General features: G+C 39.5%; 1 protein-coding gene across 9 annotated transcripts in view; it reads right to left on the bottom strand.

Annotated features, from left to right (window-relative positions):
• Nucleotides 1-14,128, bottom strand: part of RABGAP1L (RAB GTPase activating protein 1 like) — a 263,348-nt gene that overhangs the window by 164,955 nt on the left and 84,265 nt on the right. The window lies entirely within an intron of this gene.

The following is a 14,128-nucleotide window of genomic DNA, read 5'->3' as shown; positions in this document are numbered from 1 at the left end:
CTTTTTTGTGCATTTATTCCACTTTCAAGATTCTGCAAGTATATTTTATCACAACGCCTCGGAAAACCTACGACTGAATATATATACTTTTAAAAAAGTATCTTTCCCATAACTTGATTTTAGGTCTTGCAAAAATATTGCAAATGTTTGAGGTCAAAGTTGATCTGATAACGTCTCTAGAGAAAAATCAAAGAAAACCCCCCAAAACAGATAAGCTTTGCTTCCGTTAATTCCGAAAAATTTGGTATAATTTCTGTAAGCAAATACCAATTACTTTGTATTCACTTAGTTTTTAATTCTGTGATGCACCTACTTGCACAAAACGCTAGCATCGAGACAACCCAACTACCTGCATGCCCTATAACACTTGTTTATTGGGCAAATCATGCTGTGCACCGCTAAATCCCAGGCAAAAGACAGCATTTTTGAGAGGAAACACAAGCCATTTGGAAAGGACACTATCACAGAATATAGAGGTCAAGTCTGTAAATTATCAAGTCTAACTTCTTTCATCAACATTAAATTCACACCTAAACGTCTCCCCTCTGCTCAAAATTATGATTTGAGGCCAAGCGCAAATCTCTTCATATATTTTGATGAAATATCACATATAACTGCCCAACAGCTGGCAAATAAACATATTGAGCGAAATAACGACCTCTAATTGATGTTACGCCAGGAGGAAGTGCCATATGGGAGGCAATGGAAGCGCCGGGCTCTACCTGCTACAACTGCATAGCGTGCTAGTGGCCAGCTTTTTGTACGGCCGCTGGAATTAATTTGGCTTGGAAAGGCGCACGGCATTTGCGGAACATCCTTCTCCCCAGCAGGTCGCTAATGTTTGCTGCAGAACAAACTGAGCGTAAGTTGTTCCCATACTTTTAATGAAAGATAAGATAAAGAATGACATGACAGAAATGGAGTTATTGGCTGCAAAACTTCAACAGTAATCTTTAAAGCAATCTTACAGTAAGAAAAAACAACAAAGAGAGACAGCTTTCAACAGCGCAGAGGAAAAAACATGCTTCCTGTATCAGCAGCAGTTGCCTATACCTTATTTATAGCCATTCATTATAATGAAATAAAAATATCAGAAATGACTATTTAACAGTTAATATATCCTAATACACTAAATATACTGCATATAAAATGAAATTCCAACTACAAAGGAAAAGCTGAATACAGTGATCTGCATTCATTTTTGTGCACAAGTTATGAAAATACTTAACAGTCAAAAATCTCTCGCAGAAACCGAGTAAGAGTGGATGAAGAATTTATTTTTCAACTTAGGTTCTAATCAAAGTGCTCACAGGGGAAAAGCTTAGCTATATTTCCTCTCCTCCCAAAAAAGGTTCTTTGTAAACCAAAGCAAGAAAGTGAGAAAAAAAAAGGTTACATTCAAAAAGCTATATTTTATTGTTATGGCAACTGATGTGCTAAAAATAAAGAAATAAAGTTGTTATGGCAACTAGAATTTTAAAGGCAGTCAAAAGTAGAATAATCAAACATTCTGCTGGCTTAAAATGTAACATCTATGACTCAATTTTCAGAAAGAGCTTGAGAGACAAGTAGTGTTCTTTTTTTGATTCTCCTCTGGAGCCCACAATTAGTACAAGTTTCAGAGAACTCCACAGAATAACAGAAAGGGAGGAAATAAAGGTGAATAGAAAATTAGCCAAAGTTCTCACGGTCAGAGGGAAGAAATACAGACTTTATGCTACTTCATTAATCTCCTAGCAACCTTACCTAGATCCAGGAAACAGCAGCTTATTATTAAAAACAGCAAAAAGACAGCATTTATGGCAGTCATCACAGTGATATACAGATGATATACAACTAAAGGTTACTTAATGATTTCAAAGCAAGGAGTGAAAAGTTAAGGAATACCAAAATCCATCTGTCTGAACGAGCAGAGTTCTGCCCTTTATATGCATGGCATTATAAATAAGACTATAATTACAAGAACATAATATATTTAAATTTCTGATACATGCTAGATCATCATTATAGGGCTCCTAGCTATATAAGCATACCCACTGATACAATCTTAGAGAATTCCCTCCCTCCCATCCAACACTTGACGGATGTTAAAATTACTACTTTTATAAAAAAATTAATAGATCTTTACACTGTGAGACTCTGCAAGCCCCAAACTCCGCTAAGCCTTAATTAAAGTTAAGCAAAATACTCAAAGGATACTTCCGAGAATTATGACTAAAAGCAGTAACTTGCACTGGAAATATTTTGACTGGAACCAGGGATAAGAGATACGCTAGCTTTCCAACGTAGGCCAGCATTTTAATACAGTACGTGCCTTGCGTGTGCCTTCGCTGCAGTGAATCAAGGTTCTTACTAATGTTACTCCTAACTCCTTTCTGCCCAACACGAGAAAGTCTCTCAGCCCAGGCCACTAGAGCTTTCAGCTTGTGGATGGCAGCCTGGCGAAGAGCACAGATCAAAGCCCGGTTCCTCTTTCACTTGTGCTAAAGGAAAAGAATCAGATCAACTCCTGACTGCAGTACAAAAATCATGAGATGGAAATCAAAACAGCACACAAGGGAGTGCAGCAGGAGTAACGCTGCAGAAACTTCAGCGCGTCTTTATAGTTCTGCTTCTCCAACCTCGGCATTAACCCACGAGGATAGATGTACACTTAACTCATTTCCTCTTAAGCATCGTACGGAGCCATAGGTATTTCTAGAGATGCAAATAAGAATGTAGGAAATTATGTTAACTAATGAATCTGCAACAAAGTCAGGAGCTTCTACAAAGGAAACTCCACATACAACAGTCACCAGGCATAAATTTTCAATCAGGATGAATCTTAGACATATTATTATCAAAGTTCGAGAAGTCTGTGTAATGCTCAAGATAAAAGAATGAGATTGCCTATCTCCAAGGCTTGTTGCCGACTCAAACAGCTACGGAAGACAAAGACATGCTGTTTTAACATGAGTTTTCTAGGAAATTAGTTTCCTCGTTATATAACATTCTGAACGCCATCAAGTGTACAGTCGCCCTAAGTGTAACTCTTTCAAGTTCAAATAGAGTATGCAGCAGTCCAAATAGCACTTCACTTAGCTGACATTTATATAAATCATTGCTCCTGCTTAGCATCCAGTGGTCACATTTCTTTTTGTAAATGTGCAGGTATAGCCATTCTGCACTGTCTAACCAAAAGCATCCCAAAGGAATATTTATTCTAATATTTGCAGGTACGTTTAATTCCTAATACGTGTTTCTATACTCATTATTTACCATGAAAGAAGAATTTGAGCGCAAGCATTTTCACAGAAAGGCAAAGGAAATACTGGCAAGCTGGAGAACAAAGACCAAAGGCGTGTTTTGTAATCACATTTACCAATTCCTGACCACGCAGCGGAGTGACAGAGCCGTCATTGCAAAGTTGCTAATTCCTTTGCAATACAAGTAACAAGAAGCATACGTCATTAGTCTGCAATTTCACGTTAACCTGACTAAGGCCATCTGCAGGCTGCCAGGGCAAAAGGGGCCCCCCTGCTCATCTCACCCCTTGCACCAGACCTAGCGATGGCTACAGGGACGCACAAACTCACCGACACGACCGGGACACGTGGGGAAGGGCTCTTCCAAATACGGATCTACGAGCTGCTGGGATGCAAGAGCCTCGCAATTGCTAGTGACAGCAGATGACAGGAGCAGGACTCGCATCTCGGGAAGCTCCTCCGGGAAGAGCACGCAGCCTGGGTAAGGCGCAGCTTGAAACTGCACCACCGTACAAGACAAGGTAGTTTTAGATTCAGGCTGTATACCGTATTACCTAGTCAAAAAAAGATTCGACTTTTAAACTGGACTATTCCTGAAACAAAATGGCCATATCAACATGGTTTTCTTGTACACAGCACATGGCTAAAAAAACAAAAAAAAAATCTGAAGCTCTGTATCACTAATATTTAGCTGTCAGTTTAAAAAACAACTGATTAAAATTCACAACCAGAAAAAAATTCTTAGCTGCCAAAATATTTGGATATGTCCACAGAAACCTACATAAAAGATTATTAGCAAGTGTAAAAGCGCTAGCTCGCTGCGACTGATCTCCTTTTGGTTACGTTACCCCAGCAGCTGCACATTTGCTTATTAATAAGGAAATTACTCTTAATTGGTATGAGTAACTCATCACTACAAAGAGAAAAAATTTTGAGAAGGGATACAGGTTGAAAATAAGATCCAACAAGTACAAACTAAAACTAGTAAATTCGATTTTCAAGAGACAGTCGTTGTTAGGTAAGGGTCACTGGCACATACCAATGGGGCGCTTCGGCAACCCACTGGCACGCACAAGCGGCCTTCCTATCCAAAAGTCAGATTGCGGCTGATGGGAATTTCTTCTGAAGACCTATGTTACCACTATTTATATTTGCAAGAACAGAAATTAATTAGCCTAATAAACAAGATGTTTTAAATCCCATGACTCCTTTTTTTTTCCAGCGCAGACTTCTGATTGCTGGATTTCTCTTCCATAATATGCTCTATGGCTGATATCACTAACTTCCTTAAAGGTGAAAGCCTCATACTAACGGTTCCATTACAGTAACCTACCAAGAGCAGCGTTTTGTGTCCTCTTCTCACCTTCAAACCGCTCCAGCCCTTGAGTAACGCAGCCTGAATGCCAATTACGCAACCTTTGTTTGAGAGCAGGGAAGTTGGGGAGGAATCAGCGTACAATGAATTTTAGATGAGAGAGTAATACTGAGAGAAGGCTGATTTTCCGTAAATGCATCTTACGTTCTCAGGCATTACAGATCTCTCTCAGTAGTCCCCATACGTAACGGTTTGCTTACTCTAAGCAGTGCCCTGTGTGGAAAGAGATGCACACGCACACAGTGAGGACGCTTTACGAAAAGGCAGCACGCGCTGCAGAGAACTTCAGAGCTGATCCCATTTTGCTCAGCGGTGCAGAACACCGACACTGCAAACGGCTTCTGCCATCGCTCCTGTCTCAGCAGCAACGCGGCAGTGTTACAGGGCGTCTGAACACCTATTAACAAACCAATATTCAAATTAAACCAGGATACCTAATCATGTTTTATCTAGGTAGGAATATCTTGGATTTTTAAAACAAGCTGTGAGGTACCAAGCACACTGTACTGTAAAGACCTAGCAAGGCAGTGCCACATCCCCCTGACCATCCTACCCAAAAAAACACTATCTGTATCAGTAGGTACGTATCTGAAGTCTAGGAGACCATCAATTTTAATACCAGTTCTTCCAGTAACCACCATTTATACCTACTCAGAGGACAGCACTGTTACTCCCCAAGGCTTTGCCACTCTGTTTCAGGCAACACCCCCCCGGTTTTTGCAGGTAAAGGATTATAAATTCACACAGATCAAAACAGAATGAGGTCTCCAAAAGAACAAAAACCAATCTCGTTTCTAATCTACCCTTCAGAAGAAATGCATCAATTCATGTGATTTTTAGAGCTGGTAGGCCATACAGTGCTCCAAGAGCCAGGAATTGTATTGAGTATCGTTTTAGTGCTATCAAAAGTAATTATGTATGCAAAAGACTTAGACAGGCCCTGAAATAATTATTCTTGGCATTATTTTATAACTCAAGTATCGTATTTAGAATTTAACATTAAGACAACATAAAAATAACAATTACTAATGGATGCTATACCTCTGGTTCTGAAAAGAGCTGACATTAAATTGAAGAATCTCTCTGAAGATGAGAGCTGAGCACAAAATCGTCCCCTTTGTGCATGCAGAATCGAAAGATTTCCTCCAGATGGGCTCTAAATGAAACACACCTTGGCAAATCAAATTCACCTTAATGGTATTTTATTCCTGAATTTGAAATAGAAATATTAACATTTACTATGAAACTAGGTGCCTTGGTACATTGATAATAAACTAAACCTTTTATCTGAAGTCTGATTTTAATGAAGCTATTTAAGCAATTACAACTTTTGTCAACTTCTGCTGTTTAGAGGCAATATTTTCTCATTAACTTCTAAATATATTTTCAGTTCACACTGTTTATTATTCCACAATATGCAACGCCCCTAAAATAATTCAAACAACAAATGGAAGATTGTAACTGCCAACACTAACATCTTAACTAATACCAAAAATGAGGCATCCTATCAGTCCAATCCAGCAAATGATCTGCTCTTTCTGCACAATTATATCTAATTATAAAAATATCAAGAATCTACCTGCCATGAAACGAACAATCTAAGTTTAAGAAAACGGTTAGGTCAAGTCATCCTATCCTTACCCTTACAGGAAATAAGGAGCAGAGAAAAGTAAAACTCAGAAATCTGCCTACAGATATTGAATAAGCTGAATTTAAACAAACATGGAACTGTACAAGCTGCACATAGATCTCTCAGTGATCTGTTCCTCTAGAACTATTTTAATTAATATCTAGGTATCTCATGCAAAAAGTGATGAGCCAAGTTTTTCTTTTTACTTCTCTTTTTAGTCAGTTGAGAAAATTATAATTTATCTTCATAATATGATTTTTTAAATAATTAAGTGTAGCCATACCATTCTTGACATCAAGTCACTCTAAAAGCTAAGGGTGACCATGCCTACTTAGTACAGAAGACAAACAGATACAAAAAAAATAAAAAGCTCAAGCCAACAGTAAAAACATACTGGCTCAGGGATTCCCAAGGAATTAGCACTGAACAAATCCCCCAGCGGTAAGAGCGAGACAGACATGCTCCGCTTCTGAGACTTGCATGCACAGCCTGGGCAAGCTACAGTCTTCAAGGAGTCCAAGATATTTTTGCAGAAGGGAGGACATTAATAATTTTCTTCAGCTTCACATGTGGCTATTTGCCATAAGCATATGAGTAGTAAGAAACGAAACCAGCCTGTTTAGAAATTATGGGAATGCTTCACTTCATGGACTCTTTTCTTTTCTTTCTTTTTTTTTTAATTGCTGCATTAAGAAACCAACATGCTACACACTACTCTTGACATGCTCATATTATTAGTGACTATCTATCTTAATGGACAGACCTCTGATGTCCTGGGATGCTCCTTAATGCAGCAGACAGAAAAAGAAGTTACTCCACCCCATGTAGAAGCATAAACTCACCCATTTTCAATTAGGAGGAACAGATGCAGCCTTCTGAACACAAATACTTGCTACAAAAATACTCTAATGTTTCAGTCCATTAACCAACCTGCTGCAGCAGCTGGTGAACAGTCATCTTTTTAATTAGACTCCCTTATTGATTAATTAGTCTCAGACCACTGAGCAGTGGGAGCCTGCACGATACCACCGGGACAAAAGAGCCCCCTTCTCCTGGTGCTAACTTCCTAACCTGTGGTAGGGCGGCAAATAACAAGCTTGATTAATTTTCGGCTCAAACTAAAACAGCCTTTCTATATAAGTAATCCTTTCAATCCACAGCTGAAATGTTTCAAGCCACTTTTCGCACAAATTAAAAAAGGCATAAACACATCACTTTCAAAGTCAACTGTATTTAATCGCGTTTGCACAGACACCAGCTCATTTGTAATCTCTTCCACTTTTTTCTATCTGTGCTAGCAAAATTGCCTAAAAACAACAGAAAAGAAACTAAGCAGATATTATAACTATTATAACTAAGCATTACTAAGCAAATACCTTTTCCAGTTTGAATAGTTCTGGTAATCTAAAAAATGTAAAAGGTAAGTATGTTTCTGCACTAAGTTTGCATGAAAATTGATCTTCACTTCCATCCTTTGAGATCAGTCTGGAGATAGATACATTAAGGAAAACAGTTTGTTAAAATTAATGCAACCCATGGAGGGTGGTGCTTAAGCAGATGAAGAAACTTCATAAATGATACTCAGGAAAAAAAAAAAAAAATCCAGCATTTAAGGAAATAAATCAGAAAAAGAATCTGGCCTGTTAGGATTTATAACCTAGATTCCTTTGGTGTTTGAAGCATGCCATTTTTAACTCTTAATTTTGGACAAGATACTACTGTTATACCACTGCGAGAAGAGAAGATACAGGTATCTATTCTTTATAATCCTGCCACTGTGAAAAAAAGTTTCCGCTCTGAGCGGGTGCTGTTAATAATGAAATATAGTTGGTGATGAATTGCAGCGATTTTCTCCATTGTAGCTCTACCTTTGGGAGAGATTCGTAACCGAAGCGTTAAGACTGCTCCGAATGAGGTATGAACGGACGCGCCTGCACACAAAAGCGGCCGAAGACACACGACAGAGAACGGGCTACAAGGGCGGCGCGCGTTGCTAAGCCTATCGACGAGGGCACGGCTGACAGCAGCCAAGCTGCAGTAAGAAACGTCTTGCTGCCTCGCGACCAGCGGGCCTGCGCTCTGCCAAGGCCGTGCGACAGACGACCCGTCAGTCGGACACCCGCAGCAAGGTTACAGCACGCCACCTCCGCCAACAGGCGGAGGGCCTGCCCGCCGGACAGCCGCTCACACTGACGAAACGGAGGACAGGCAGCAGCGGTGGCTACGGTTTTGAGGCTGAAATAAGCAAGATTTGGAGGGAAAAGATTATACCATTTAACGGTTTGACTCCTAAAGAGTACAAAAACCTTGTCAAAAAACCTGCTTATTGCTGCCAACCAAGAGAAACCCAAGAGACACAGGTAGGACTTAACAGCCAGCACCCCTTGTCCTCCATGTCTCACACGGTCACCCCGGCCAAGGCAGCTGGACAGAGGCACCTCGGTCCTTGAGGACGGGGACACGACAAAATTAGTGTGAAAACAGTTTCAAAATAACTACCACCTTCCCCTCCAATAAGAACTAGCACCCAGTTTTGCTACACTGATTTCCTACATTTCAACGATCGCTATTTAGTTTCTCAATTTGAACGGATAAGTTGATCCCATAATTCTTTTCATGCAATTTTCTTAACAGTTCCACTTAAATCGTCTAAGCTATACCGTACAACATATACTGATAAGCTAAACAAGTGTATATACTGTTTTGACCTCACTGCAAGATATAAGCGATGAAGGAAATTCCAAAATTTTACCGCTAGGAAAAACAAATCAAAACTGTCGTGAAAAAAATCTCAACCACCTACAGCTTTTAACAGTGAAAGAAAATAGCTTGGGTCCCAGACGTATAAAGTCAGAATTCTAAAGGAGGAGTTAAATATTGTAGAATAATTTCCTTCTCATTTTCCAGGGAGACCTAAGTGTAATGTCATCGTAATAGGAAGACTGCTTCTATTTGCCATAATTAACTGCGTATTAATTCCTTCAAGCGAACAAGTGACAAAGTTTAATTTTATATCTGAGCCTGCAAACTTCTTAATCTAAAAGGTCTAAAAAATTTTGAACCCTTAACTCTGTGCTTTGTCTTTTCTCTTTAATTTAAGAGATATTTCTTGTAGGAATCAGAAATTATAATACTGGTCAAAACAGTAAGAATAAACTACATATGTTAACTCTAAATTAATTATATTTCATCTAGGTCAAAACCCAATACATTTACTCCTAACTCTTCTGCAGCAAGGGACTATTCTTTCATGCAGCTGGTCCCTACTGCACGAGATTTGTCCCTCTGTGTGCTTAGTGCCAATTTCAAATTATTAAATTAATGAGAATTTTTTTCCCCTCAGTTTGGCAATATCTAATCCCTGAATCAATGCCTCTTGCCGATTGCTTTAAACTTTGGAAGAATTCTCAGGATTTTCACTCTTCTGTGAAATGGCTTAAAGTCTTATTGGCCCAGACACAAAACAACACTACACAGTCAGCAGACCAAGCTATTTTTTGGCCAGCTCTTCTCACGCCCAACCCTTTAATTAGTTATTATCTCTAATTGTTCCGGGCACATGCTCATATTGCCGAAGGAAATTATGACAGTAAACAAATAATCTTACTTTTGGTTCTCTTATAAGTCATTTGGAAGGACAGCCATTAAGTCTTTCTTTAACACCTTCACTCAAAGACACGAGCCATTTCAAAAATGGGCATTCACATTTATGTGCGAGTTTTAATGGCCTTTAAGTAACATACTACTACCAAAATCTACCTTACCTGTAAGCAGGTTTCTTTTTTTTCTGATTAAACCATACAGAAATCAATTTAAACAGGTTTTGGTTCTGTTTTCTTACTCCGGAGCAGCAGTATCATTTAAAAATCCGCTGAATATGTGTTAGATGAACAATATATGTATAGTTCATTTCCAAATGGAAATCAGACTTCAACTTAAAGTGTCCCATAAAGGAATGATGAGAACTTTAAGAAATTATAAATCTTAGCTCATAACAGTTGATCCAAAAGTTTCCAAACTACAGTTAGTTAGTTTGCAGAATGTAGAAGGCTGCCTTCTTTTTCTGTGGCTTCATTATTTTCCTTGCACACCTACATAAAACCCTGGGAGGTGCTGCCCTCCAAACTTAGGAGAAGGGACTTGAAGTTAAGTGAACTTCAAGAATAATCTGTAACTGCTACAAAACAGGCAATCAGTCCATCACACTTAAAAAGATGGAAAGAAGTCTCACCCTACAAATTCAAGTGAGAACACATGCAAAAGTGAAACCATCTAAAGCACAACAGCAAAATCTTAATAATGGACAGCATAAAACATAAGAAACAAAAAAAAATCTGTTCCATTTCACATGCAACAAACGTTCTACGGTAAACTGCTTTTTACTGTTTTCAAGTGATAGCAAATTTCTAACAATTTGCATGGCAGCAGGGCTTGACACCTATCCTAAAAGGGACAGTAGGTAGCAGAGTGGGGCAAGGGGGAGCATAACTCTTGCTGAAGATGATTACCAGTCACCTCAACTGTAAACAGGGTAAACTGTGGCTCGCCACTAGCCAATTTATCAGAGTTCAACACATACCTTGTCATGGGCAAGAATCATCTCAGCTGCTTGAGAGAAACCTGTGAAGCTCAACACAAAATAACGCCAAGTAGCCAGGAGAAAAACTCTACCAATGAAGGGACCCTCACTTGTGCATATGTTTTTCCATTTACCTTCTTTTAACAAATGGATCTGACACACTTTTACAAAAGCTCTATACAAGCACCAGTATTGCCCCTTCGTTATCCCTCATGTGCGCAGAATTTTCTCACTCTGATTTGCCTTTGTCTTTTCTTTAAAAATACATATATAAATACATATTTATCTCTCCTGATGTATGTTTGATTTTCTCTTTCTGCACTGCGCCACGTGCACCAGGGTCAAAAGCCGATGGCACGCATGCCAGGAAAGTAACTGAGGCAGATTTTGACTGTCACACAGTACAGATTTACATATATGTCAGAGATGAAGCAGCTGCCAAATCTCAACTCCTATTCTCTAAAATCATGTGCGAGACCTGCCATGGTACTCTAGCCAAAATTTCCAGGAGGCAGGCTGAGGATTCTCACTGCGCTGGAGCTCGGCATGAGACGCAAGATATCACCCGTCTGTAAGAAAATATTTCTGAGCGCAGCGGCAGCTCCCGTCCCTCCCAGAACTCCAAACTCGGCTCGAGATGGGTAACGTATAGCACATGGGGGCTCCAACACAGGGAGGGAGACACAGGTCACCGGATCATTCTCGACAGACTCTTGCCCTCTAGCGCAGAGGACCAGAGGACATGCCCTCTGTAGAACGTAAGTACGGCATTGATTTTTCTAAGACAGATTTTATTGTTCTTTCTGTGCTAAATTAACACACTAAAATAAGCCCCGAATTACTGTCTGCTACAGAACACATTCACCAGAACACTCCCCTAACAACAAAATTCTGCAGTAGATTTCAAAGCTCTGCACACAGATGGATATATATATATACACACACACAGTAACATGCATACCATGTCTGTGAAGTGACGTGAATGGTCGTTGGCCAATCTAACATACCACTTCCCTACAAACTGCACGCAACTGGCATAAAATAACAAATGTGTCTATATCACAGTCTCTAAAGTAAATTAAAGTGATAGGACCCTGCTATCATTCAGTTCCTCACAAGGAACGTGTTTTTGGTCTTGCCAGCAATGTTATTCTCTTGCTCCACTATCAAGCACAGTTTCACCAGGAGTTAACCAGCAGCTTACCTTGCTCCTAAGAAATGGCTAACGCTATATCCATCACTGCACTACGTTACAGCATTTTGCCACAGATCTAGTGTGTTAAACAGTGCAGCCATGTTATTTTGATCATGGGACAGAAACTCATAACTGCACCTACATAAGCTTACTTTCTTACACACCCCTGGGCGCAGAGATTTTTACAGTGATTTCCAGGCACTCACTCTCTCATGGAGGTAACGCGACTGTCAGTTTGGCAGAAAAGCGCAACTAAGGCTGGATCACAAGAAAGGAGAAAGAGGCTGGCGTGTTGCGATGGCCGTCTCTTGCCTTTATCAGGGACAGAGCTGCTACAAAAAGCTGTGGGAGCTACAGCAGCAGGAGACAGAGCGTTACAAAGTTTCGAGGGAATTGGGCAGTCACGGGGAGTTGTATGGGGAGGAAAGTAGGCACTGGGTCAAGTTGACAGATGCTACTACCTTCTCCTACTTCTTGCATCTCAACACGCTTTCTTCTCAGGACTCCAAGTGTACAACACTGCCACCTCTTACCACCTAGGAATGTCTAGATGTGTCAAAAACACGGTCGCAGGCTTACAGAACGTAAGAGACACCCACCAAAATATCCAGAATCCAGGAGTGAGCCTAAACAACAGAGACACATTAAGCAGAGCCACAAAACTACAAGGAGACAATGAATTTGTCTAAACATATGCATAAACTCAAGGAAACAAGACGAAAGCTATGCATTTGATGGAAAGAATAACTAATAAAGGAAAAAATAAAGTACATGCTGATGGTGCATTGGGATGGTCGCACATACACAATGCAGAAAAATCAATTCTGATTTTTCATGCAGCAGAAAGAGGTGGACGATCAATAATACTCAAATCTCATCTTTAATAGGCACCTCATCACTGATAGACGTAAGATACTATTACAACAGGGCTTTTAGTAGGATTCAGAGAATTAGAAACAAACACATATATACACATGTGCACATATATGTAAAATGTAAAAATAAAATAGTTTGATTTACATTACCAAAATCACACAAATGAAAATGAAACTGAAAGAATTTCTGTTTGCAGGCATATTATTACATAACAATTCATTAAAAAGTCTGATGAGTTTTACTGGAGCACCCAATACTAACTACTGCTAAAAATGGACCTCGGCTTTGGTTTGACATACAATTTCTCCCATTCATTTCTTTTTATGAGTCTGTTTAGGCAGTGTACACCAAGTGATGTGAAGACCAACAGTTTATATACAGACTATAGAAGAAAGTTCATGTTTTCAGAAAAATGTGATTTATCTTACAAAAGAGTTGAGTTTGCAAAAATGCTTCCGTTCATAATAGGATATAATTTTCTAATCCATAATAGTATAATATTTCACCTGAAATACTACATCAACCATCCTTTAGAATATAGGTCACTGAAATATTTCTATCGTGAAAAGGCCAAATGTAACAAGGTATTTGGAAAGGCACAAGGTCCTAGCATCAAGATCAGGCTTGTATAGAGAAAGTTTTTAACTCCCTCCTCTGCCGTGAAGCAAACATCTTCCCTACTACTGGAATGCAAAGGCAAAATAACGGAGAGTGGTTTTGATGCAGCGTACAGCTCACAGGTATCCTGTGAATGGTTTCTAAGGAAAATAAAACCCAACTATGAAGTCAAAAAAAAAATTTACACTACCAAAACAACTTGCCCTATTAGTAAAGGAAAAACAAGCTGCCAGGACAGAAGACCTCACTCTGGAGACACCTTTAAAAATAGGTTTAGATAGGTTAGACTGAGAGGGCAAGCAACAACAACACGAGAGGAAGCTTTTATTAACAATGTCTACCCCAGAAGCTCTAGCCAGATGATTCATTCTTTGGCCAAAAAATCCAGCATCTTCTGTGATCAACATAAAAAATTGTTCATCAGTTTCTGCCCTTATGATCATTTTTTAAGACCGCTGCTGCTCTCAGAGTGCTGAACTACCCTGCTGCGGCAAGCACTTTGGAACCACAGATGGCAAGTGCACATCCTGACATTGGACGGAGATTGTGCCACGACAGCTCAGTGATTCTCCATCTTTTGATTGCAGCTATAAGCAGTCTGCAATGTCTA

Source organism: Dromaius novaehollandiae, chromosome 8, assembly GCF_036370855.1.
Source record: "Dromaius novaehollandiae isolate bDroNov1 chromosome 8, bDroNov1.hap1, whole genome shotgun sequence".
Taxonomy (NCBI): domain Eukaryota; kingdom Metazoa; phylum Chordata; class Aves; order Casuariiformes; family Dromaiidae; genus Dromaius; species Dromaius novaehollandiae.
Note: the sequence above shows the minus strand (reverse complement) of the source record. Positions and strands in the feature narration are given on the sequence as shown.